We start from the raw sequence: 27,306 nt of genomic DNA, 5'->3' as shown, positions 1-27,306 counted from the left end.
ACTTAAGGGACAGGAATCAAATGCAATGAGTGATCTGTGATTACAATTTAATGTAAAGAAGGAAAAAAACTATAAAGGGTATTGGTGTGTGGAAAATTGGAAAAAGTGAACATAAACTATGTATAAATGTTAATTTTTCAGGGTGACGGTGACTTGGTTTACGTGGAGCACCCTTTTCGGGAGGGTGTGCTGAAGTATCCAGGGTGGCGTCTGCAGCCTGCTTTCAAATGGAAAGAACATGTATTTCTGGAAAAAGATAAATACGGCAAAGCCGATTAATGTAGATGAAGAGTTTAAAGTGTTCGTAGTGCGAGTGTTTTCACTTTTCTGTATGAGAAATAAAAAGAGAACGAAATGGGTTAATCATTTTGGTTCGCAAATGGCCAGAGAAACACTGACTTACTATGAATCTGTGGGCAAACATTGATCTGCTCGCCACACTGGGTCATCCTCTTCTATCAACTCCCTCCCCAGGGTTAGCAGAAGGGGCTGACGTGGACCACCGGGGAGGTGGGAACAGATGTTTCTTTCTGTCAACTATGACTTCACTGTGGACCCTCCATCCCCTTCCAGGGCTTGCTTCTGTGCTGCCCACAGCACACATGAGTATCGTCTATACCACCTACCCTGACCACTTCAGGATCTATTGTGTTGTATTCTTGGGTGTATCAAGGTTGTAAGCTCCCAAGGGCAGGGCCATGGCTCACTTTTCTTATAACCCTCCCTACCCCAACATTCCAAACCTATGCTTTGTACAGAGCTCAATACACAGTAGATGCCTAGTAAATATTTTCCTATTAATTGGTTATTAACTATCCCATCAGTATAGAGAGAAAGACCTGTATGGAAGTGTGGGTGGACAAGGCTGGGGTTGAAAGGTTTACCCCAACTACGCTATTAAAATGCTGTTGGATAGGGACTTGTGGAAGGAATGCCAAGTATGGGCTTTGACACAGCCTCATTCTCTGTGGCAACCAGGTGTTACTGGCTAAGGTAGTGATTAGCACTTCGGGGTGTGGTAAAAGAAATGCAGCCTTGGCAAAAGCTTATGAATACCTAAGCACAGAATGTCCCCAGCTTGGCCCTATGGGGCAACTGCTCTCACAGCCCTGTGAGTTCTTCCCAAGGAATCAGGGCCAAAGAAAGGATTAAGGACCTCAAAATAGGGAGATCTTATTTTGGCTCCTTTAGCAGAGTGGCTGTGCCTTGAAGGAACTGCACAATCTGTGACTCAAGGAGAACGGTGCTGACCTGACTAGAAGGTGGGAGTGAGAACTAGTCCTGTGCCGCTTTGGAAGACAGGTGCTGCCCACAGGCTGAGCAAGTTGCAGGCGGGTACCTGGGCCTGCTGCATTCCGCCTCCTGCTAAGACACCCTGTGCTGCTGTGTTGCAGCTTGTTCAGGGAGTGTAGACTTGTCCTTCTGGTCTTGAGTAATTTTTCAAAAAGACTGGAAGAACTAAAGAGTAAATTTCCAGGAGGCAGCCCTCAGCTCCTATATATAGGAGCCCCCCCCCTAAAATAATCAAATAAAAAGTTAATGGGAAGGTTCGTATTATTTTTAAATTCTACTTTGCCACAAACTTTGTGAAGTACCCTTGTATATAGCACTTAGATGGGGCAGGCATTGCTGTTAGCGCTTTATGTAAGATAACTCATTTAACACTCACAATAGTCTTATAAGAAACTGAGGCGCAGAGAGGTCGAGTAATTTGCCCCGGGTCAGGCAGCACAGCAAGAAGCAGGGGACCCACTTCTCAGCTGGTTAGAGTGCAGTGTTGATAATACCGAGGTCAGGGTTTGGCTTCAGCCACCACAGCAAACAAAACCGTGGCAGACCCAGGGCACAAACCCAAGCAGTCTGGCTGCAGAACCTGATCCTTACCCACTGTGCTGAAGGTGCTCAGTAAATGTGAGTCTTTCCTCCCTTTTCATTGTTTCTACATTTTACATATGGCTCAGTGGTGGTACTCAGAACACTGTGAGAATTAACTGAAAAGAAAAAAATACCCCTATGCCCACACTAGTCTATGGCTCCATCTAACGGACTTGAAGGTTTGAGGTACCTACAAGGAGCTACCGATGTCTTCTGGAAACTATGAGCGGGTTATTACTGAGAAAACATGGCCATTTGCAGTGACCGTATTTATTTAGTGAAGTGATATACATAGATCTCCCAGGCAAGTGCCTCCTGAGGATGGGTTTTAGTCCCAACCTTAGTTCATATCAAGTAGAACCTCAGCTTAATCGACAAGGCTGATGATGGTCCCGGTATAATAAATCCTACCTGATTGACGGTACCTACCTCATAACATCCTGAAAAACATGGGCATAAGGTATAAGTTTTCTATGACTCTGATTCTTGGCTCCTCAAGCCCTGAGGCATTAAGACTGATGCTACCTGAAAGCAAATTAGGAGGCTTTGCCCAGGCCCATGTGCCTGAATAGTGTTACTGTGTTTAGTGCTGTTTCAGATTAAATCAGCATCCCTCAAATTTGCCAAACCTATTGTCAGAGCAATATGCATCCCCAGTTCACATATGGAATGTTTGCACTCTGGCAGCCAAACGCACTTGGAACTGGCAGTGGTGATCTCATAAAGCAGGAAATCTGAGCAGTTAGACGACTAACACACTGAGATGGAGGAGTTGAGCAGCATTTAATGAAAATATCTGGGCACTGCAGAATCAGGAGTTTCCAAACTTGGGAGCAGCTTAGGAACCATCATATCCAAAGTCCTTGTTTTACAAATGCGGAAACTGAAGCTTTAAAAAAAGGTAGGCATCAGGGCTTCTGATGTGAGAAAAGAAAGCTAAAGCATAGTTCTTCCAACGCAGTCCACCCGGGGCAACAGCACCGTGGGCCGCTCACACCTCCCTTTCGCTGACCCCATGACCTTTAGTCTCAACTACAGTCATTAATTCATCCCAGATGCCTGGTAACTTCTATTCCTCCTCTCCTTCTAACACTCCGTTTTTATTTTCAATCTTCCTGTTTGAATTGTCTTCACTCATATGTCAAAGGAGACTCACCCCCCACCCCACCCTCTGTGGCTCCAGCGCTGTGTCTGCTCTCAACTTCAGTACCAGGAGAATGGAGGCTTGTAGGCTGCACATGGAGTCAGGAGTGATCTTCATAAATTGTTTACATGGCCTGTGTCTGCAGACCTTAAGGTATGGGTCCTTCAAGTGGTTTTCAGGCTTTTCTCTTTTGTTATCGTGTCTATGTGGTGAAATAATCTTGCTATATGGTGACACAATCCTGCTTCCATGTGTATCTTTTTTTTTAAAGATGACTGGTAAGGGGATCTCAACCCTTGACTTGGTGTTGTCAGCACCACGCTCAGCCAGTGAGTGAACCGGCCATCGCTATACGGGATCCGAACCCATGGCCTTGGTGTTATCAGCACCGCACTCTCCCGAGTGAGCCACGGGCTGGCCTTCCGTGTGTATCTTGATCTCTGGTTTTCAAACTACCACTTATTTCTTGTCATACAGACCTACCTTCCCCGTTGGAAGGGGCTGTTCTGGGGACAGGGAGGAGAGGACCTGGGAGACTGCTGTCCTCGTGGAGCACTCTCAGCACCGGAAAGAGACTGCACGGAACTGCTCCTGCTTCCACTGGGGAATGTGCCCCGAGCTAGGAGGCTTCTTTGTGAAGTCAGGAAAGAATTCCAGATCCCTAGCTCTGATTAGGCCCTGCACTAAAGAAACAGGTTCTGGTGGCGATCTTTTCTAATACTGCCCTAGAGCTAGGTTATTTCCTAGTCTGGCCCAGAAGATGCCTTCCTTGAGGACAGTGCGCGTTGGGCGGGACTGAGCTGCGCACGACGCTCTTCAGCACGCTCCTGCAGAGGCTCACCTGCAGAGGGCAGCGTGCACAGCGCTGGGGTCAGGCAGCCTCAGGTGTGAGTCCCAGGTGAGCCCCCTACCAGCTGTAACCCCGAGCCAACTAACTTCTCTGAACAAGTGTCCTCAGCTGTAAATTGGGGTTAGTGATACCTACGCTGTTGCCCTGAAAAATCAGGAAAAAATACTAAGTAAAATGCCTGCTTGATACGAAGCGCTCAGAGAGTGGTAGGCATCAGCTTTGACAACCCAAGGCATGCCTGGAGGGAATTCCGCAGGAAACCCAGGACCTTTCTGCGAAAGGACCCGCCTGGGCTCCACCCCCGTCCCACCGCCACCCCGAGCCCGGGGAGGGGCGCGGCAGGACGGGCCTGGGGTCGGTGGCCGGCCCGAGGGTCGGTACGACGGGGAGGGGCGCGGGCGTCGCTTTGCTCTGCCTTCTGCGGGGAAGGAAGAGATGAAGCAGCGGAACGCGAAGCCCCAGAGGCCTCCCCGCAGCCCCAGGGGCCGTCAGAGCACCCGTCGAGGTCTGCGAGGGCTCCAGGGAAACACTGGCCTTTCCTCCTGTGACCCTCCCTGACCCCCCTCCCCTTCCAGCTTGCTCACGGCCTCTGCTGCTTGCAGACCCCACACGACCGCAGCATGTCCCAGTCTCCCGGCCCAGGTTTGGTGTCTGCAGCTTTAGAAACTGCAGCCCTCGGGCCAGAATACGCCGGCTGATACGCCGTTCACAGACTCCGTAGAGGGGGAGGGGAGGGAGCACTCGACTCTGCAACTCTCCCGTGCGCCTGGAACTTCACATAATGCCCTCCCGCTTAATCCTCGCAAGAGCCTGCAGGGCTGTGTCATCAGTCCAGGTTTAGCCAATAGGAAGCCAAGGCTCTCAGAAAATAAAAATTGTACAGCTACTGAGGATCTGTTTTGCAACAAAGCCAAAGCCAAGGTTTTTCTTAGCGACTCTGCTTCGTACCAGGACACCAAGTAGTGTCCAGACTCAAACCTGGTAGGTGCCCTTGCTTGCCGGGGCAGCAAAGAGCAAGGGCAGCATTGACTCCCCAGAGCAGAGTTCAACGCGTTTCCGGGTGGCAGGGGACGGGGAGGTGAGCAGTCTTTGGATACCTCCCAAATACACAGAAAAAGACCCGCAGAGGTGACAGCAGTTTGAGCCACCCCTTTCTACAGCTACTCTGCCATCATCTGAGAGGGGGTCACCCTCCTCCCGCATCTTTCTGGAACCCTTCCTCACATCATGCGGACAGCCAGCCCACTGTTTAAGTAGAGACTATTTTGCCACTTTGGGGGGTAATCTTGAGTTACCAACTCATCTTTCAGATCTTAGACAACACTTTCCTTGCCCCCCCAAGCCTTTTATAGTACCTCTACTTCTGTTTTGATGGCTTTTATCACAGCACCTATTGCAATGACCTATTTCCTTATCCGTCTCCCTCTGCAGAAGGAGGGAAGCTGCCTGAGTGCAGGAGCCATGTCTTGACTGTAACCTCAGCATGTAGCTGACATGCTATGGTCCAATTTCTAGGGTGCCAGTGTTCTCCAGGAAAGCCACTTGAAAAACCACTGCCCTAGAGTTTGGAAGTTAAAGTAAGACAAGAAGGGAAACTAGAGACAACTGTTAAAACCTGACCTTTAATAATCATGACAATAACAATAGTGGCTATCATTTATTGAGTGCTTGTTATCTGACAGGCATTGTTCTAAGTGTGGGAGAGCACAGTGCTCCTTACCTCAGTGTGCATCCCAGTTACCTGGGGATCTCTAAAGAGACAGGTTCTGACTCGGGACATTTGGGGTGGGGCCTGAGAGTAGGTGGAGTTAGAGATCTGCATTTCTAACAAGCTCCCATTTGGCAGTCTATGGATCATACTTTGTGCAGCACGGCATTGATTTATTAATTTATGTTATCCTCTTAATAGCCCTATGAAGTAGGTGCCACTATTATGCCCATTTTACAGGTGAAGAAACTGGGAGGTTAAGCACGTATGAATTTATGTCAAAATAAACAGCTGCAGGGCAATTGAAGGAGAGAAGGATAGTAAGGGCAGTGTACAGCTGTACAAGGAGAAACAAAGTTCTAGGCAGAGGAAACAGTGGTTACAAAAAGCCTGGCATGCAAGGGAGGTGGGCAGGGGCTACAAATGGGGCTGCTTCACCTGTTGGGTGCTGTGTGCACAGTACTTGGGGCTAGGAGCTTTCCAAAGGTCCCAAGTGTCTGAGAACTAAAAAAAACTTATTGGCACCTAAATATGAAAACTGAACATTTTTAAATTTTATTATTGTGTTTTGGTGGCTGGCCAGTATAGGGACCCGAACCCTTGACCTTGGTATTATGACACCGCACTCTAACCAGCTGAGCTAACCAGCCAGCCCTGAAAACTGAACATTTAAATGAATAATTACAAAATTCAAATTATTAAAAATCCTTTCAAAAATTTTACATGAAAAACTCATACTTAGTGGGTGATATGTGTATATTTAATACATTTGATTAAAAATGGGGTAGGGCCTTAAGGCTAGGGCCCAGCAGGGACAGGATAGGCCCTGGCCACATCGGTTTGGATGTAATCATGAGGGCAGCTGGGAGCCACACTGATAGAAGCAGGAGAATGTTCTCTGTGGCTACAGAGAGGAGAACAGATTGGAGGGAGGCCAGACTGGCCGCTCAGTGGCTGGAGACCAAATAGTCGATTTACCGTCTTCTAGACTGGGACACAATCTCTGCTCAGTGCCAAGACTAGCATAAAATGATACCATCCTACAGCCCAAATATTGTTCTTTGATTCCTCCAGCCCATGTATGACTCAGCATTCTAAATTTACTTAAGATTCAGGGACAAGAGTTTTGCCAGGCCCTTTCTCGTTAAGGCCAATGATGTTGCAGGGGAGAGAAGCCTCGAAGAGCACATGCCTCGAGTCACAAGCCGTGGGTGTGGGCTGCAGCTCTGCTGCCTGGCAGCTGTGTGACTTTGCACAAACGGTTTAACTTCTCTGAGCCTCGATTCCTCACTGGTGGATGGTCATCATCCATCCCTCACGGAGCTGAGGGAGATGACCCGTGTATACAGTGCCTCCCACAGAACAGGTGCTTGTGACTCAATGGCAGCTGTTATCATAAGTGTGCCCTCGTTCTGAGACCGAGTCAGGTTTTCTCTAGGAGGGAAAAGAGAGTGGGGTGGATAATCTTATCTTTTTCATCCATCTTCTGAGGTAAAATGTATTATCCCCATTTTGCAGATGAGGAAAGTGGGGCTCAGGATCAGATGACAGCTCAGTGAACTGGGGGCAGAAAGTGGTAAACGTTCCAGAGCTGAGCTGAAATTTGATTTCATTTTGGTTTCTGCATGTGCACTCCCTCAGCAGTCGACATCTGCGTTCCCACCACTCTTTGATGGGTCCCAAACCTTGGGCTGGCGGGAGTCAGACATGATGGCTGAGGGCGTGGTGCCCAGTGCTCCCCTCTGGCCCCACTAACCCCCATGACCCTTCTTCCCCAGCCTTTCCCCACCTCCCTGCTGCCTCGCCCCCGAATTTTGCAGCTTCTGGATTTCCCTTACTAAAGAGCTTGACTCTCTGAGACGCAGACAGAACCGCCCCAGACTGGGATCCCTTCCAGGGTCTCGCCCTTTAAAGGGAGTAGATAAGTAGGTCACATCAGGATGGCAGGGGAGGAAGCTGACTTCTTATGGAAGGAGGAAAAATACTGCAGGTCACATGGAGACGGGGAAACAAAATAACAGGGGTTCTCTCTCTTTCTCTCTCTCTCTTTTTCTCTCATTCTCTCCCTACCTCATGATCTCACAGTGACAGCTCCCTGCTGGCCACGAGTCTGTGAAAAGCATTTGGGAGCCAGCACAGGCAGTACAGTACTGAGCTCCTGGGGGTTAGGGATTCTAGTGGAAACTGCCCTGAGCAGAAGGCTTGTCTACCCTTTGCTCCCTACCAGCCCACCCTGCCTGCTCTTCAAGCTACCCCCTCAACCCCAAAATATGTTTTTCTCCTCTGAGGAGAAGAGAGATCTCAGCTTTTACAGGAGTTTCCACCCTGTTGACTGCTCCTCGAGTACCCCCAAAGCACCAAGCTCTGCAGCTTGGAAGCTCTGGAGGGCCAGAAAGGCACTGGCCATGACTCCCTGGAGCAGCCCAGGATTCCATTTACAGAGATGCTGCTGCGGCAACCAGCACAAGTCACGGGCTTTGCAAGATTTCTATTTCCCCACCCCTACCCTCTTGAAGGCAGTTCACAACAAGAAGTATGGATGAGTCTTAAATTACTTAGATCTCTGTGAAAACCAGAGAGAGATAGAAAGACAGGGACAGAGGCAGGGTGTGGCATTAAAGATCCAACACTACCAACTCCACCCTGCCCTGCTGTCCCTTGCGACTGAGCCCTGTTTGAATCATAACACTGGGCGGTCACATTTCTAGGAAACTGCAGCTGAAGGGAAAAGGTCCTGGCTGCCTGAGGGCGGCTGTGTACAGACAGTGCTGGAAATGTGCATCCGGGCAGACAATCGGTCCCTGGACTCCATGCCCAGGGCACAAGGCAAGCACACAAAAACAAAAAAGACCAAAGCCTGACCCTTGAACCTTGGGGTAAACAAGCCCACTTCCCTGGATGGGGACTGTGGAAACAGGGAGTTCACCTCTGGACAGGCCGAGGGGTTTTCCATTCTCCTGGCTGGGGCCTGGTGAGCGTCCACTCAGAGGCTCTCTGTTTCAGGACACTGGTAGCTCTTTTGCAGAGGCTTGGAGGTGACGCTCCAGACCATGGGATGCAGCTGTCTCCCACCTGGCTTCCACACTGCCCCCGGCCTCCCTAGCTCTGTCCCCAAGTCCCTGGGCAGACTACTCAGGGATACTAGGCCCCTCTGCTCTTTCTCCTTCACCCCTGTAGAAGGGAGTGTCCTCCCACCCCCCAGGCATCTATGCCCAGGTGCACTGGGGAAAGTACCAATCTGCCTTTAGTTGCTGTCCTCTCTCCCGTGAGAGGCAGGGCTGGGTGACAGGAGAGACACATCCAGCTTCATCTGTGCCCTTCTTTATCCTAATCTCCCTCGTGGGGAAGGCCTATCCAACACACCTCTTTCCCACGCTGGAGTAATCCCAAACCATCTCTCATCAGAGTGAGCATAAATCCCCACAGGTATGTGACAGGCAAGTAGTAGCAGTGACGGTCATGGTGCCCTGTACTGAAGCGAGGAGTTTGGACTTGTGAGGCTTACATCCTTCGTGCTCTCAAAAACTGACTGGCAGGGCTGGCCCGTGGCTCACTTGGGGGACCGTGGTGCTGATAACACCGAGGCCACAGGTTCGGATCCCTATATAGGGATGGCCGGTTCCCTCACTTGGGAGAGTGTGGTGCTGACAACACCAAGTCAAGGGTTAAGATCCCCTCACTGGTCATCTTAAAAAAAAAAACAAAAAAACTGGCAGCTCCTCCTCCCTGGTATCTACTCCATCCTGGGCCCCTTAATTTGCCAACATCTCCGTCTGATCCTGGGCGGGCTACCTTACTTCAGGTCCTGCTACCCGTTGGCTTATCCAGGACTATCTAGGAGAAAGGGGACCAGTCCTGAAGCCTCCATATCCCTGTACATCAATCAGTCATGAATCTAAGCAGGGGTTCTGAAACTTTAGTGTGCATCAGGATCACCAGGGGCCTCACTAACATGCAGATTGCTGGGCCTCATCCCCAGGGTTTCTGTAGGTCTGAAGGGGGGTACTGAGGATTTGCATTTCTAACAAGTTCCCAAGTGATGGAATGCTGCTGTTCCAGGGACCACACTTGAGAATCACTGAGCTAGAGGTTAGCAAAAAGAAACCCAGCCCTGCCACTTTCCAGCTCTGCGATCTTATACTTCTCTGAGCTTGTTTCTCATCCATTAAAGGTGTAGTTCTACTGGCCAGTTGCTCAGTTGGTTATAGCATGATGCTGATAACACCAAGGTCCAGGGTTCAATCCCTGTACTGGCCAGCAAAAAAACAGTGTGTAGGAATGACCGCTGGGTAGTTGAGAGGATTAAATTGAATCATGTATTTGAAAGGCCCTTTCACTGTGCATGGCAGATTGGATGTATAAATTAGTCAACAAATATATTATTTATTGAGTAGCTTGCTATCCATTGGATACTCTGTCCAATGCTGTGGCTGACTTTGGGCAGATCATATGTGAGGACTCTAGAGCCCAGTTAAACATCACACATCTCTGGACCTCTGTTGTTTCCTTTATAAAACAAAGGCTTTGGTCTACTAGACCAGCTCATTGGGGATGAACTGACCAATGACTCTGGTGATAGATATTCTTCCCTCTGCAGAGGCACCTGGGCTCTCAGGTGGAGGTCTTGGAAGGGGGTGGGCAAGGAATAAAAAATGTAGCTGTGCCCCCCAAAACCTACACTCCCTCCCAGAGTTGGACTTCTACACAGGATCTCGAGGGGCAATTAATCTAGTAGACCAAACTTGGCCTTTAAGGTCCATTATTCTTTAAGGCCCAGATTATTCTGGTTTCAACCTACCCTTACAGTCATATTTCCCTCCCTTTCTCCACCATTCACCCATGGTCTAGGCAAGTTGGACTACAGGTCCTTTCTTCAATATGCCCTGTGTTTCCTGCCTCCAGCTTCTGTTCACTCTGTTCTAGACAGTAGAATGCCCTTGCACTAGTCAAAGTGCTATTTATCCTTCAAAGTTCATTCAATGATTGCCTCTTCCAAGAAGTTATCCCACATCCTTCTATCTGTCTATCTATGTATCCATCTATGTATCCATCTAATACAAGTGATTTTTATATTTTTCTTTAGGTGGTGTAGGACAACTTACTGAAGCTGTTGGGTATAAGATCTAACTAAAATCAGGGATGCAACCACCCCACCTCCTCCTACTTGTGTCTGATATTGTCCCTCCATACGGGATATGTAGAAACTCTGTGGTCTTCAGGCTTGTCCCTGAATGTCACATTTCTAAAGTCAGTTCTTGGAGCATACTCAAATATGGAAAAAAAGAGTTGGACTATGCAAAACTTTGAAAAAGTGGGACAGCAACTTAAAAGATTACTTATACACAAGATTAGTCAGTTGTTTATTTTCTATGGTAATCAGATAGGAATAAGTGTGTGTGTGTGTGTGTGTGTGTGTGTGTGTGTGTATGCTATGGCCCATATTCAGAAATCTACTTATTTGCATATAGGTGCACCTGCTTCTCTAATTTTCTTTTTTAAACTACAGGATTTTTTTCTATTCTAAATATAACATATGAGTTGGTAGAAAATGTGCAAAGGAAATAAAGAGTAAAAAGAAAAGTAAAAGGTTGGTCCAAATATAGTGAGTTATCTCAATTGATTGTTCATAGTTACAGATGGAACTCCCTGTTCTAATCTCTCCCTCTTCTCACTTTTGCACTTGACTAATCTTAAAAATAAAGAAAAGAAAAAGAAAAAGAAAAAAAGAAGTCATTCACAAACCCATAATCCAGAAATAACCAGTATTAACATCTTGGCATATTTCCTGCCAATAGTTTTACTACATATATTTATCCTATATGATTTTTTTTATTCTTCTTTATCCTATAAGATTTTTAAAGGAAATTAAAATGAAATGTTTATACACGTCCTCATCCTACTTTTCTGACTTACTGTATGATTAGCATTTGGTTTTTTGTTGTTGTTTTTGGCAGGGGGCCAGAACCAAACCCTTGCTACAAGGCTGTGCTCTAACCAGCTGAGCTAACCAGCCAGCCCTGATTAGCAATTTGTATTCCTTTAAATATTCTCCTAAAACATAAGAAAAGCCTATTTTGTGATATCCACTGACAGATGTATCAAACTTTATTTAACCATTCATTCATTATTGGACACTAGTTTTTTTTTTACTATAAATAATATTTCAATAAACATCCTTGCATATCTGAACACATCTCTGTTTATTTTCTTAGATTCATTCTGGATTACTGGGTCATTTTAAATCCTCTTGAGACATACTACCAAACTGTTTTCTGGAACTTCCATTTGGAAATACTTCCAGAGGAGACTTCTGGTTTCCAGTTCTGCACATAAGGAGCTTGGAAGTTTGGAAGTTGCCACTCTGTCCTAACAAGTAAAGAGCTGAACAGACTGAAAAACCAATAACTGGTTTTGGATCCAAAAGGGAGGTGAGACACAGGGCAAACTACTGTTCCTAAGATTGGAGAGACAGGCAAATACAGGGAGTCATGGCTTACCTGAGCAGACGCACAAGTGGAAATCTCTGCAGGAAACGGGTAGAGAAGCCTGAATTGTAATTGATGGATTGCTGGAGGCTCAGAGTGGACAAGCCTTAGAATTAAAAACTCCAGGAGGACCCAGACATGGGGGTTTAGGTTATAGTGCTTTTGTGAGTTTCACCTCTAAGAGCTCCACCAAGTTCTCACAGTAAATACTGGAGAAAAATCTCCTTATGCTCCCAGCAGTGGGAGAAGAAAGGAAAGGAACTGTTTTCAAACAAGCCAGAGAACTCTGTTTTCTTAATAAGGTCTCACCTCAGGAGAAACTATTTAACTAGAACTAAACTTGCTGGGGTTTTATCAGAGCCTACTGACCTGGGGTAGGTGAAATGCCAAACTCTAGCCCACTCTAGCTATCCTGTCCCATCTAAGGGTGTGGTGGGGTGTTGGGAGAGGACTGAGAGGGACTTATGAAATTCACAGTCCAGAGGCACAGGCTCACTAAAGGCTGAAACTAAATGATAGGACTATAGAATGCTTCCCTTCCCCCCACCTCTTATCACCACGTCGCTAAAGACCTATTTATAGCAGTTCCTTTTGTCTGATACATCATGTCTGGCTATCAAGAGAAAATTACAAGTCAAACTAAAAGACAAAAAACCCCACAATTTGAAGAGGCAGAATAAGTATTACAACAGATTCAAATATGGCAGGGATGTTAGACTTATCAGACCAGGAATTTAAAACAACTATAATTAATATGCTAAAGGTGCTAATGGATAAAATAGACAGTATGCAAGAACAGATAGGCAATGTAAACAGGGAGCTGGAAATCATCAGAACTGCCGCACCCCCTCCCCAAAAAGGGAGACCAAAAACACTGTAATAGAAATGATGAATGCCTTTGATGGGCTTATTAATAGACTGGCCATGACTGAGGAAAGAATCTCTGAGCTTAAGGATACATTGACAGAAATTTTGCAAACTAAAAAGCAAAGAAAATAATGGTTGAGAAAAACAGAATAGAATATTTGAGGAGTGTGAGACAACTACAACAGGTGTACATATGTGTAATGAGAATACCTCAAGAAAAGAGAGAAAGGAACAGAAGAAATATTTGAAACAATAATGACTGAGAATTTCCTCCAAATTAATGTCAGACACCAAATGATAGATCCAAGAAACTCAGAGAACATCAAGCAGAATAAATGCCAAAAAAGCTACAGAAAATCAAAGATAAAGAAAAAAAAAATATCCTTAAAGAAGCCAGAGGAGGGCTGGCCAGTTAGTTCAGATTCTTAGAGCATGATGCCGATAACACCAAGGTCCAGGGTTCAATCCCTCAATCAGCCAGCTGCCAAAACCAAACAAATGAAGAATAAAAAAAAAAAAAAAAAAAAAAAGAGGAAGGAGGAGGAGAAGCAGAAGCAGCCAGAGGAAAAAAATACCTCATTTTAAAAAAAAAAAAAAAAAAAAAAAAAAAAAAAAAAAAAAAAAAAAAAAAAAAAAAAGAGGAAGGAGGAGGAGAAGCAGAAGCAGCCAGAGGAAAAAAATACCTCACCTGTTGAGACACAAAGATAAGAATTACATTCGACTTCTCCTCAGAAACGTGCAAGGAAGAAGAGAGTGGAGTAAAGTACTTAAAGTGTTCGGAGAAAAAAACCCACCAACGTAGAATTCTGTACCCCGTAGAATTATCCTTGAAAAGTGAAGAAGAAATACTTTCTCAGACAAACATAACTGACGGAATTTGTTGCCAGTAGACCTGTCTTCCAAGAAATGTTAAAAGTTCTCTAGAAAGAAAGAAAATAACCTAGGTAAGAAACTCAAATCTAGGGGCCAGCCCATGGCTCACTTGGGAGAGTGTGGTGCTGACAACACCAAGTCAAGGGTTAAGATTCCCTTACTGATCATCTTTAAAAAAAAAAAAAGAAACTCAAACCTACATAAAGAAAGGAGGAGCATCAAAGAAGGAATAAATGAAGGTAGAATAAAAACTTTTATTTTTCTTATTCTTTTTTTGACAAGTGAAAAATTATATATATTGGTGGTGTTCAATGTGATGTTTACTTTTTGCTTTTTTTTTTTTTTTTTTTGGCAGCTGGCTGGTACAGGGACCAGAACCGTTGACCTTGATATTATCAGTACCACGCTCTTCAAGTGAGCTAACCAGCCAGCCCTTTTTAAAATCTTAATTAATCTAACAAGTAGTAGTTTGTTCAAAATGATAATACTAGCAATGTACTTGCACCTAACAACAGAGAATCAACTATATAAGGCAAAAACTGATAAAACTGCAAGGAGAAATAGATGAGTCTTCTATTAGAGTTGGAGACTTCAACACCCCTATTTCAGAAATAGACATATCCAGCAGGCAGAAGTTAGTTAAATTAAACCATCAATCGACTGGATATAGTTAACCCCTATAGACTATCTCATCCAACAACAGCAGAATACATGTTTTTCTCAAACTTACATGAAACATTCACCAAGATAGGCCACATTCTGGACCATAAAACATAACAAATTTAAAAGAATAGGAATCATACAATGTCTATTCTCAGACCAAAATGGAATTAAAGTAGAAATCAGTAACAGGAAGATACCTGAAAAATCCTCAGATATGTGGAGATAAACAATACACTTCTAAACAGCACATGGGTTGAAGAAGAAATCTCAAGAGAAATTTTAAAATATTTTGAAATAAATGAAAGTTTTTAAAAAACATCAAAAGTTTAGGAATGCAGCAAAAGCAGTACTTAGATGGAAATTTATAGCATTGAGTAAATATATTGGAAAATAAAAAAGATATAGGATCAATAATGTAAGTTGTCAACCTAGGAAACTAAAAAAAAGAGCAAATTCAGTTTCAAATAAGCAAAAGAAAAGAAATAATAAAAATTAGAATAGAAATGAATGAAACTGAAAGCAGGAAATCAATAGAGAAAATCAAAAACCAAAAGCTTGTTCTTTGAAAAAATTAATAAAATCAATAAGCCTTTATCTAGGCCAACTAAGAAGATAAGAGAGAGGACACAAATTACTAATATCAGAAATAAAAGAGAGGACATCACCATAGATCCCATAGACATTAAAAGGATAATAAAATAATATTATGAACTACTCTATGCCCATAAATTTGATAACCTAGATGAAATGGACCTATTCCTTGAAAGACACAAACTACCAAAACTCATACAAGAAGAGACAGACTGTATGAATAGTCCTATATCTACTAAAGAAATTGAATCATTAATAACCTTCCAAAACAGGAAGCACCAGACCCAGATGGGTTCACAGGTGAATTCTACCAAACATTTAAAGAAGATATTACTAATTCTCTGCAATCTCTTTCAGAAGACAGAAGCAGAGGGAGTACTTCCTAACTTATTCTATGAGGCCTGCATTACCCTAATACCAAAGCCAGACAAAGACATTATAAGAAAAGAAAACTACAAACCATTAACTCTCATGAATGCACCTGCGAAAATCCTCAACAAACTATTAGCAAATCAAATCTAACAATGTGTGAAAAGAATTATATATCACTTCAAGTGGGATTTATCCCAGGTATGCAAGGTTGGTTCGACATATGAGAACCAATTAATGTAAAAAAATCACATCAACAGGCTAAAAAAGAAAAATCACATGATCAGATAAATAAGGTGTGGAAAAAGCATGTGACAAAATCCAACACCCATTCATGATAAAAAATTCTTAGTAAACAAGGAGTAGAGGGGAAGTTTCTCAATTTGATAAAGAATATCTGCGTAAACCTATAGCTAACACCATACTAAATGGTGAGAATGTAGAAACTTTCCCACTAAGATCAGGAAGAAGGCAAAGATTTTCCCTCTTACCACTGCTTTTCAACATTGTACTAGAAGTTCTAGCTAATGCAATAAGATGTGTACAGGAAATAGAAGGGCTGTAGATTAGGAGGGAAGAAATAAAATATGATTGTGTATGTAGAAAATCTGAATGAATCGACAAAAAGCTCCTGAAACTAATAAGTGATTATAGCAAGGTTACAGGATACTAAGTTAATATGCAAAATTCAACAGCTTTTCTATGAACCAGCAATGAACAAATGGAATCTGAAATTAAAAACATACTATTATTTACATTAGCACCCCAAAAAGTGAAGTACTTAGATACAAATCTAAAAAAAACATGTATGAGATCTGTAGGAGGAAAAGTACAAAACTCTGATGAAAGAAATCAGAGAAAAACTACGTAAGAGAAGAGATATTCTGTGTTCACGGGTAAGACAACTCAATGTTGTGACAATGTCAGTTCTTCCCAATCTGATCTTTGGAGTCAAAGCAATCCCACACAAAATCAGTTTGTGGATATCAACAAACTGATTCCTTTTTTTTTTTTTCCTTTTTGTCTTTTTCCGTGTCCGGCAACAGATCGCAACCCTCAGTGTCGCCCCTGTACCGGACCGGGACCGGCAACGGGATCGCAACCCTCGGTGTTGCTCCCGTGCCTTGCTCAGCCAGTGAGCGGGAACCAGTCTGTATGTGGGATCCGAACCCTCGGCGGGAGCGCCACCGCGCTTCTCAAGCGGCGCACTAGCGCAGTGCGCCATTGGGCCGGCCCTCAACAAACTGATTCTAAAATTTATGTGGAGAGGCAAAAATCCCAGAATAGCCAACGTAATATTGGAGAAGAATGAAGCTGGAGACTGACACTATCAGACTTCAAGACTTACTATAAAACTACAGTAATCAAGACAGTGTGATGTTGGCAAAAGAACTGACAAGTAGATCAATGGAGCAGAATAGAGAGTCCAGAAATAGACCCACATAAATACAGTTAACTGATCTTTCACAGGGTAACACAGGCAACACAATGGAGAAAAGGCAGTCTTTTCAACAAATGGTGCTAAGACAACCGGGCATCCATAAGCAAAAGAAAAGAAAAAACAGTCTAGACACAAACCTTACACCCTTAACAAAAATTAACTCAAAATGCATCATAGACCTGCATGTAAAACACAAAACTACAGGGCTGAGCCCATGGCACACTCGGGAGAGTGTGGTGCTGGGAGCACTGCAGCGCTCCCGCCAAGGGTTCGGATCCTATATAGGGATGACCTGTGCGCTCACAGCGCTCACTGGCTGAGTGCAGTGCGGCCGGTCTCAAAAAGGACAGAAAATAAAAAAATAAAATAAAATAAAATAAAAATAAAGTGTAGGAATTTCGGGGGCCGGCCCGTGGCTCACTCGGGAGAGTGCGGTGCTGATAACACCAAGGCCAGGGGTTCAGATCCCATATAGGGATGCCCGGTTCGCTCACTGGCTGAGTGTGGTGCTCACAACACCAAGTCAAGGGTTAAGATCCCCTTACCCAAAAAAAAAAACACAAAACTACAAAACTCAGATGATAACATAGGACAAAATTTAGATGACCTTGGATATGCCTATGCCTTTTTATATACAACACCAAGGCACAGTCCATGAAAGAAATAATTGAGAAGCTAGGCTCCATCACGATTAAAAACTTCTACTCCATAAAAGGCAATGTCCAGAGAATTAGAAGACAAGCCACAAACTGAGAGAAAATATTTGTAAAAGACACATCCAAAATATACAAAGAACTTTCAAGACTCAATAATAAGAAAACAAACAACCCCACTAAAAATGGGCAAAACACAGGCGGGCTGGTTAGCTCGTTGGTTAGAGTATGGTGTTAATAACAACAAGGTCAAGGGTTCAGCTCCCCGTACCAGCCAGCCACCAAAAAAAAAAAAGAAAATGAGGAAAACACCCAAACAGACAACTCACCAAAGATATAAAAACAGCAAATAAATATATGAAAATGAAAAGGTCCTCCAATGATATGTCACTAGGGAAATGCAAATGAAAACAACAACGAGATATTGCTACACACCCAGCACAATGGTCAAAATTCAGAACACTGACAACACCAAATGCTGACAAGGATGTGGAATAACAGAAACTCGCACTCATTGCTGGTGGGAAAGCAAAATGATGCAGCCACCTTGGAAGACAGTTGGGCAGATTCTTTCAAAACTCAACATACTCTTCTTCCCATATGGTCCAGCAGTTGCACTCACTGGTGTTTTCCCAAATGAATGGAAAACTCATGTCCACACAAAAACCTTTACATGGATGTTTATAACAGCTTTATACATAATGCCAAAATTTGGAAGCAACCAAGATGTCCTTCAGGAGGTGAATAGATTATTTGTCTATTTATTTAACTGTGAGGAGCTGGCTGGTTAGCTAGTTGGTTAGAGTGCAGCCTTATAACACCATGGTCATGGGTTCGGATCCCCTTACCAGCCAGCTGCCAAAAAAATACTTTTTAAAAAAGGCAAAAGAAAAAAAAAAAAAGATAAACTGTGGTCCATCCAGACAATGGAATATTACTCAATGCTAAAAAGAAATGAGCTATCAAGCCATGAAAAAACACGGAGGAAACTTAAATGTATATTACTAACTAAAAGGGGACAATCTGAAAAAGCTACATATTGCATGATTTCAACCATATGACAATCTAGAAAAGGCAAAAGTATGGAGAAAATCAAAAGATCAGTGGTTGAGGAGGGATCAGGAGGGACAGGAAGGAAGAATGGGTGAGCACAGAGGATTTTTAGGCCAGTGAAAGTGCTCTGCGTGATACTATAATGATGAAAACATGTCATATGCATTTGTCCAAACCCACAGAATGTACAGCACAAAGAGTGAACCCATGTGAACTTCAGACTTTGGGTGATAATGATGTGTTAATGGAGTTTCATCAATTGTAAAAACTGCATCATTCTGGTGCAGAAGTTGAAATAGGGGAGTCTGTGCATGTGTGGGAGCAGGGGTACATGGGAGCTGCTATGCCTGCTTCTCAATTTTACTGTGAACCTAAAACTATGTATATATGTATGTATGTATGTATATGGCACCTCAAAAAGTTCATGGAAAAATGGAATTAAAAAAATAATATGAATCTTTTCATGAACTTTTGAAGACCCCTTGTGTGTATGTGTGTGTGTGTGTGTGTGTGTGTTCTTTAAACACAAAAAACAAATCAAATATATTTTCAAGAGCACTTTACCTACAGCCCTTCTTGTATTCGTAAGTGGTTTTTACCTCCACCGCCACCTCATGCCATCTGTATCTTGCACTCAGCATGGAAAGTCTTAGTTTCCCTTCTAGGAGAACTTCTTCACATCTCCCTCAGTATCCAGCATGGGTGGAAAAAAGGGGACTGAAGACTGAATCAGCAGAAGAGGAGATCCATTTTGAAAAGGAGCCATGATGGTGGCTTGAATCTCGAACTTGGGGGTGGGGGTGTAACACTGGTTTGAAGGGGAGGAAAGGGATTTTCCTCAACCCTTCATACCTCCTTACTCCGAGAGGTGGAGAAAGATGGAAAACTGCTCAGGTCTAGAGCATGGGAGATGAGCAGCTTAAGCTCCATTAGGGCTTCCACTAAGTGCCGGGAGAGCAGGACCTTGGAGGTCAGAGCCTCAGGCTGTAGGAGAGGGGCAGTTCCAGGCACGTGTGTCGTTCTTTCTACACCCAGTTGTACCACTACTGATCATCCCAGTCCCACGGGTTCTGACCTGGGGAAACACCTGCAACACCAAATATGCGTGGAGGCTCAAATCAGCGTTTCTTAGATTGGAGTTTCCCGAATTTCAGTTGTGCCGTGTTCATGATTTCCATGTCTTAGTGAAAAGAAAGCAGCAGCGTGCATAGACGCATACACCTGTGATCGTGTCGTTCAAACCAGCCACAGTTCTGAACAGTTAGGCAGATACAGTTATTGAAATATTCGGGGTGTGCACATGTCATTCACAAAGACTGCATGAAGCTGTTAAAATGCATTGTGCCACTTGCTGTAGCCTCATCCTAAGCAATAAAAATTTTGAAATCACAGGTTTCATGGGTTAGTTATGGTTTTTCTAATACACATTAAAACTATAAAGATAACTACTATAATGAAAAGTTGGGGCTGACCAGTTAGCTCGATTGGTCAGAGCGCCGTGTTATAACATCAAGGTTGAGGATGCATATCCCAGTACTGGCTGGTCGTAAGAAATAAAAACAAAAGCAAAAACAAAACAAAAAGTTGTCGGCTCTTGGCAGTACCTTGACTACCCACTGGTGGTAATTGTACATTTTTGGGAAACACTGTTCTAACTAAACAGTTTTTACTATCATAATTAACTGTGTATCTCACTTCCACCTAATTATAAACTTTCTAAAGTCAGGGACCAAGTTTTGTTTAGTGCTTAGTACTGTGACGAAACTCAATAAATATCTGTGGGTTTTGTTTGGTTTGGATTGTTTTGGTGATGAGGTAACGATTAATAGGAGTTTATCTGTGTACTTCACATAAATGTAGTCTCCGAGATCAGCATTATAAGGGGAGAGCAACATGGTAAAGACAGTTGCCCTGGTCTAATACTGCGCCATCATTATTTGGACTTGGGCTTACAGTGTTTTTCTAATAAGAGAATGAAAAACAGTAAATCATTCACATACTTTCTACCTGTCCTTCCTGGGATAAATAACACATTTGCAAGTTTAAGAATTAGTCTTGGGCTACAAAACAGAGCAAAATTACATACCCAGCAAGCACAGAGTGAAATACAGAGTCATTGATTGGTACGTATTAGTTGCAGGAATGGATGAAACGGCTTAACTACAGTCAATGGCTCTTTACCACCCCTGGGAAACCATTCAGAAAATAAATGGAGGAAGAATTAATATTTATTCAGTATGTAATATTATCAGGCCTTTATATATGCCTCTCTTTTTTCTTTTTGGCAGCTGGCTGGTACAGAAATATATGTGTCTTTCCTCTGGATTTCATGAGGCAGCTGCCACCTGTGGAAAGAGTAAAACTGTGCCTCTAGAGGACAGACATCCACACCTGTCCTTAACTAAAGTTCACCTTTTTCTCAGAAGACTAGTTACTCAGTTTCCAAAGAGGATTCAAGGCCTAATTTATTTATTTATCTTTTTGGCAGCCATCCGGCATAGGGAACCGAACCCTTGACATTGGTGTTACAAGGCCACACCCTCTAACCAACTGAGTTAACCGGCTAGCCCAAGACCAAATTTAATCTGAGAGCTAGACAGGAAGTTGTAGAAAGTAATGGATAACCTTCTGACCATCCAAAATTAATGAATGACCCAAGGAAGGTCTGAATAGGATACTAGAATAAAATTGTATATTAGGAGAGAGAGAATGATTCTAACGAAAGACAGAAAGGTACACTAATACTTTAGTTACCTGCTAGAGATAAAGACATTTATTGAGACTGATGGGTAATTTCCTTCTCCTTTGTCCCACCTACCTCTTTCCTGGTTTGCTGTTTAAAGTTTTGTATGAAGACCAGATCTGGGTTCAAAATGTCTTGATCTCAACCTTTCATTCAAATGCAAAGTCCTTATCCTGTAATTCAGGATTGTTTAACCCATCAGCACATAAGAAACTTGTTCTTCCGAGACTGACAATGAGCACGACTCCTCAGCTACTAAGGAGCCAATGGAGGCCAGATCCAGGTGCAGTAAAAGGAGAAGGCGCCTCACAAGACCTGGGTGGGAGCCTTAACTCTCTCATGGAATGGTTGAGTGACCTTATGCCTATTCCTGATCCCTCTAATTCATGGTTTCCTTAACTCTTTCATTTAACAAATACTTTGCAAGCATTGACTGTGTACCAACCATTGCTCAGTGTGCTAGGGATACAGCAATGAGTAAAACAGAGAAGGTCCTGCTCTAATGGAGTGAGAGTGATGGCCAATAAATAATAAATAAATAAGCAATGTAACCCCAGATGGTGAGCAGTGTCATGGAAGGAAATAAAACAAATGATAAACACAAATTGGGGAGGGGAGTTCCTATACAGAGGTTGGTCAGGGAAGGTCTCCCTGTGGCAGTAACATTTGAGCAGAGACCTGAATATACTAGCAGGAGCCAGACAAGGGATAAGCCAGGGAAACAGTGCTCCAGGAAGAGGGAGCAGCAAGCCCAGAGGTGAGACCACATTTGGGGCTGGCTGACCTCAAGGAAAATGACAGTGAGTAGGTGTTTATGCTAAGTCAGTGGTTCTGATGCAGTACACCGAGGAACCTGCAAGTTCCCTGTGGTGTCTCAGGGTTGGCAGGGCCAAGGGCAGAGGCTCTGCCAGGTTTACATTGCACCATCCTGCCCAACACACATACACACACACACACACACACACTCTCTCTTTCTCTCTCTCTGCTTCATCAGAAGCAGCTCTTCTTGGGCCGGCTCGTGGCTCACTTGGGAGAGTGCGGTGCTGATAACACCAAGGCCCCGGGTTCGGATCCCATATAGGGATGGCCGGTTTGCTCACTGGCTGAGCATGGTGCTGACAACACCAAGTCCAGGGTTGAGATCCCCTTACTGGTCATCTTTAAAAAAAAAAAAAAAAGAAGAAGCAGCTCTTCTTTAATCTGAAGTATATACTGGGTTGCTGTTTAAAGTTTTGTATGAAGACCAGGTTCTGGGATCAAAATATCTTGATCTCAAAAGTTCTTTTCCAGGGTCGAGCCCGTGGCGCACTCGGGATAGTGCGGCGCTGGGAGTGCAGCAGTGCTCCCGCCGTGGGTTCGGATCCTATATAGGGATGACCGGTGCGCTCACAGCGCTCACTGGCTGAGTGCGGTGCAGCCAGTCTCAAAAAGGACAAAAAAAAAAAAGTTCTTTTCTACTCTCCACTCTTTAATTGTCTTGCTCTGAAAAGTTATCATTCAACTTCTGTGATGGCTACGGAAGGCCTGATTCTACTCTATTTTTTTCCCCTTTGGTGGCTTCCCAGTTAGGGGATCCAAACCCCTGGCCTTGATGTTATAACACCACGCACTGATCTACTGAGCAAACCAGCCAGCCCTGATTCTCCTCTATTCAATTGACAGCGAGTCAGGGAGTGCAGATTCCAGCAGCCTGAGTCTCCTTTCACCAGGACATCCCATTCCCTTTCCCTGTTGTGGTGGGCTGGAACCTCTGACGCCTTCCAAGCCCATCCCAGATAGAGAGGGACACATGTCTCTGTCCCTAACTAGTAGCTTATACTGATCTCCTTTCCTTGCACTCTGTGAATAAGACGCTTTCTGTTGTACACAGGAGAGCTTTGTGGAGATAGCCTAGGAACGGCTCTAGTTTTTCCAACCTGTAAATGCAAAGTTGGCCAGCTGCCTCTCTTCCTAACCCCAGAATTCGTATCTTTCCTCGTCTCCAGAGAACTCCCTGGCAGCTCTCACATAAGTCTCCACTGTCCTGGGGTTTTGGGAAAAGCACTACGCAGAATGTGAAATGGTTTTCTGGTAACAGATCTAATTAGCTCTTTGACTGACAAGAGGAAGCAGAAGCCAAGAGGGATTTAAACAATCCACTTCTCGCATCTTTCAAAACAAGTGAAGAACCAGACAGGGAAATGGAGAGAAAGAGAAGATGAAGAGACACAGCCCAGGGAGCGTTTGGAGAAGGGGGTGGGTAGCAAAGAGAATGGGGAGGGGACACCAAAAATATCAGTCCCGCATTCTTCCCACTTCGCCTCTGCTCCCAGTGTCCCCTCCCCTCCCTGAAGAAAACTTACTTGAAGGTCGATGATTTCCCTCTCTGATTCCATCCTGCTGCTCTCTCAAGTCCCTTCGCACGCACCGGGTGCCGGTTGCAGACTGCGTGGGCTCCTCCAGGCTTGGCTGTCTGCGTCTCTGCAGCTGTCTTTGGGTGGGAGAGAGCTCACAGCCGGTAGGACAGACCTGCTATTCATCCATCCCATGTGGGAAGCCCGTCTTGACCTCAGCCCCTGGGGGAGGGTACACATGCATACACGTGCCAATGTGTGTGTGTGTGCACATGTGTGCACTCTAGGGGTGGCATGTGGCACATTGATAGTTGGGCTTTTCAGCTGATAGTAACAGCATTGTTTTCACCAGTGGCTCCAATGCCCCTCCAGTCCCTGCGGAGCCATCTGAGATCATCCAGCCTGCTTTGAGCTGGTAGTTTTACTACTGTCAAAGAAACCCTGCATATTTACCAAGGAAATTGAAAAGCAGCCTGAGGATGCTGACTTCACACTGATGGAGCTGAGTAAGGTCCCCAGTCGCCAAGGCCAGGGCGACCTCCTGGACCATCTCAAGACTAAGGCTTAGGGCTTCTGCTGCTCTTTGCTTTGTTCCCTCCGTCCCTAAAAGAAAAAGAAAATGCAGTATGCCTAATAGACTCCAAAGCACAGGCCTTATTCTACAAAGTGAGCAGACAGTACGTTTTTATTGACAGCTTGCTCGATGCCCTCAGCTTGTCCCTTGATTAGCCAGAGAGAGAGAGAGCAGGGAAAGTCGTCCCTGCGAGTCCTGTTTACGCAAGTGGTTCATTTTCCCTATTTTTAAAATAAAGCCACCAGGAGTGAGTCTTGTTTTGGAAAAGTTTGTCTCCTGTTTATCTTAGAGCCTAAAACTCTCCTGGCTTGTTCCTGAAGCTAGTTTTAGATGCAGGCTTGTAGATGTGTGGGCTTGGGGACGTCTGTGAGTGTTCGTGGAAGGGAGGTGTTCATGGGGAGTCATTCAACTCAGAGTTTAAAGAAGAGGGCCAAAGAGGAGCAGTCACAGATTTACTCTTACCACACTCAAATGTGCAAAAAATAATAATAATAATAATAATTTCTTTTCTGCTATTAAATGTCTTTCTAATTCCCACCCTGCTGGACAGCGCTGTGAGGGAGGGTTGGGCAATGGGATGAGGACTTTTAGTCTAATCTAATAAGCATAGTTGGATCCAATTTTATTTAAAAGGTAAACAGTTCAGTTTAGATAGAAGGCTTCGTCTTTCAGACTTCTACCCCTCTCCCCCGAAGATGGCATCTCAGTGCGTGGGAGACGGGCAGAGGGGTGATGGTTTTTGACTTGTCCTGTGACCTCTCCTGCTCTGCTAGTTTCTACTGCGGGGCTGCTGGGCAGGGCAGGGCTTCCCCCTGAGTTGCTGACTGCTCAGGACAGACTGGTCCTGCTCCTAGGCCTCCTGCTGGTGTTGGTGGCTGATGTCTGTGGCCAGGATAACTCATGGTCTCTTCTCTTTCTGCTTTAAGGACCCAGTGTTCTCCTTTGCCGATTGCTCCATCTTGGCTCTCATGGTGTGTGGACCATCCTGTGACCTGCTGTGACTTTTATGTGCTCCCATCCCAGTGGTACCAGCTCAGTAGTCCACCCCACTAAGAGGAGGCCCTCTGGAAACTCTCCTACCAGACACTTGGCTGATGCTCCTGATCCCTCTTGGGCACATGGGAACCGAGGGCTGCTCCTGAACTGAAGACTGGTGATTTCAGCACCACTCTGGCAAAGCGTTTGCTATGATGGGGCTGCTCCTGGTTGGTGCAGAGCAGCCTTTAAGGTGATCCCCTTCCAGACTCCCAAATGGGAGCAAGACATAGAACCCACTCTTTTCTCAGCATTCCTTCAAAAATCACCTAGTGATATCTATTACCCCCCACGCCCCATAACAGCACCACTTAGACGAGCACTATTCTAAGTACTTCAACACATACTCAGCTTATTTAGTTTTCATAATGATTCTGGGAAGCAGGTAATATTATTACACTGTTTTACAGGTGAGGAAACATGCACAAAGAGGTTGAGTAGTTGCCCGAGGTTGAACCAAGTTTTGGATCCAGGTAATCTGGATTCAGAGTCCACTTTCTTATCTACGATTTTGACTCAGAGAGGAGAGATTGACCCACACGTCTGAATACCTGCTTTCTCTTCCTCCGCTTTACTTCTTCCCACAACCCCTACAATCTAGGATCAGAACAGGTGGGCTTAGTCTTCTTCCTCTTCCTGTCTGGCTGGGACATATCTTATGTGGAACTCTATGATGATAATTCAAAGGGGAAATGAAATTTAGAAAATCCTCTTTCTCAACAAAAACTGGCTACCAAAAATATTGTCTTTCCTGGAAAACCTTATTTTGGATGTCAGAAGCAAAATATTAACTATTCCTTTCTCTTTCATTCCCGTTGTAAGAATCTCATTTTCCTTTATATAATATGGATGCCCCTGGCTGAATAGAGCTGAAGCCAGAACAAGAAAATGCCAAAGAGAAAATCCCCTGAATAAATCTTTAAAAAATTCCCTATTAATAAGCACATTGGGTTTAAAAGGAAACAGCTGTAATTAGTTATAATAAAGGTTTTGGTTTGGTAAGATTTTTCTGATTTGGACCTTTCCCCATCTCATAAGCATCATTTGGAAGTAAACAGAAAGCAGGATTTGGAAAGTGGTTTCTCTACCACGTCACACTGTGACTCTGGACCAGAGGTCAGCAAACTTTTTTTGTAAAGGGCTAGAGAGCAAATATTTTTTAGCCTGTGTGGGTCATGTGCTTTTTGTCACAATTACTCAACGCTGCTGCTGTTGCATAAATGCAGCCATGGACGATATGCAAACAAATGAGTATGCCAGTGTTCTAATAAAACTTTACTTAAAAAGCAGACAGTCAGATATTTATAAGAACAGAGAAGATTTGGCCCCGAAGGTTGTTGTCTGCTCACCTCTGTTCTAGAATTTGAGCAGAAAGAGTCTTTCAAATCTGATTCCCACTTGAGAGGTGATTGCTAAGGCCCTACTGTATGGCATTATGTTAAAGATTGTAGGTACATAAAGGATTGAGTGCATGCCCTGGGGAGACATTTGCATGGCAGGTGAAGCTGTTGTGGAAAGTGATTCTGACATGTCACTGTGGTACTGAAACGGAACTACGAGGAGGCTGTTCAGTCTAAATGGCATAGGTTTCTGTTTCTGTTTACTGCTGGGTGATTTTTGTGGTGTGAAGCCCAATGGACATTTTAAGGGAAACTGTCTTTTGGGAAGTGTATATTTTAGAACACGCTTGTATTTATAGATAGGTCAACACACAGAATGACTCAGAAACTAGTCTGAGTCTAGTTTCTTGGAATGGGGGACCTTCGATGAGACACTGGAGATCTTGCTATGTAGGAAGAGCAAAGAATTGTAGGGTACTGAAGCAGCCAGCAATAAGAAGATCTCTTAATTTTGAACAGTGGGGAAAGTCCTCGGGTGAAAGTCAGTGACCTGGGTTCTGGTCTGTGTGCTGAGTCCCTGTGTGTTCTTAGGCAATTCACTTAACTTCTCTGGGTCTTATATACTCCTTTGTGAAAAGTGAAGTTGTCAAAAGAGTTGATTCCTTAGATCCCTCCAGCTCTTAAATTGTTTCTAATGTGTGTTTATATT

This window comes from Galeopterus variegatus, unplaced genomic scaffold (genome assembly GCF_000696425.1).
Source record: "Galeopterus variegatus unplaced genomic scaffold, G_variegatus-3.0.2 Scaffold70, whole genome shotgun sequence".
NCBI classification, from domain to species: domain Eukaryota; kingdom Metazoa; phylum Chordata; class Mammalia; order Dermoptera; family Cynocephalidae; genus Galeopterus; species Galeopterus variegatus.
The sequence above is the reverse complement of the archived record's forward strand: the minus strand, read 5'-3'. Positions refer to the sequence as shown.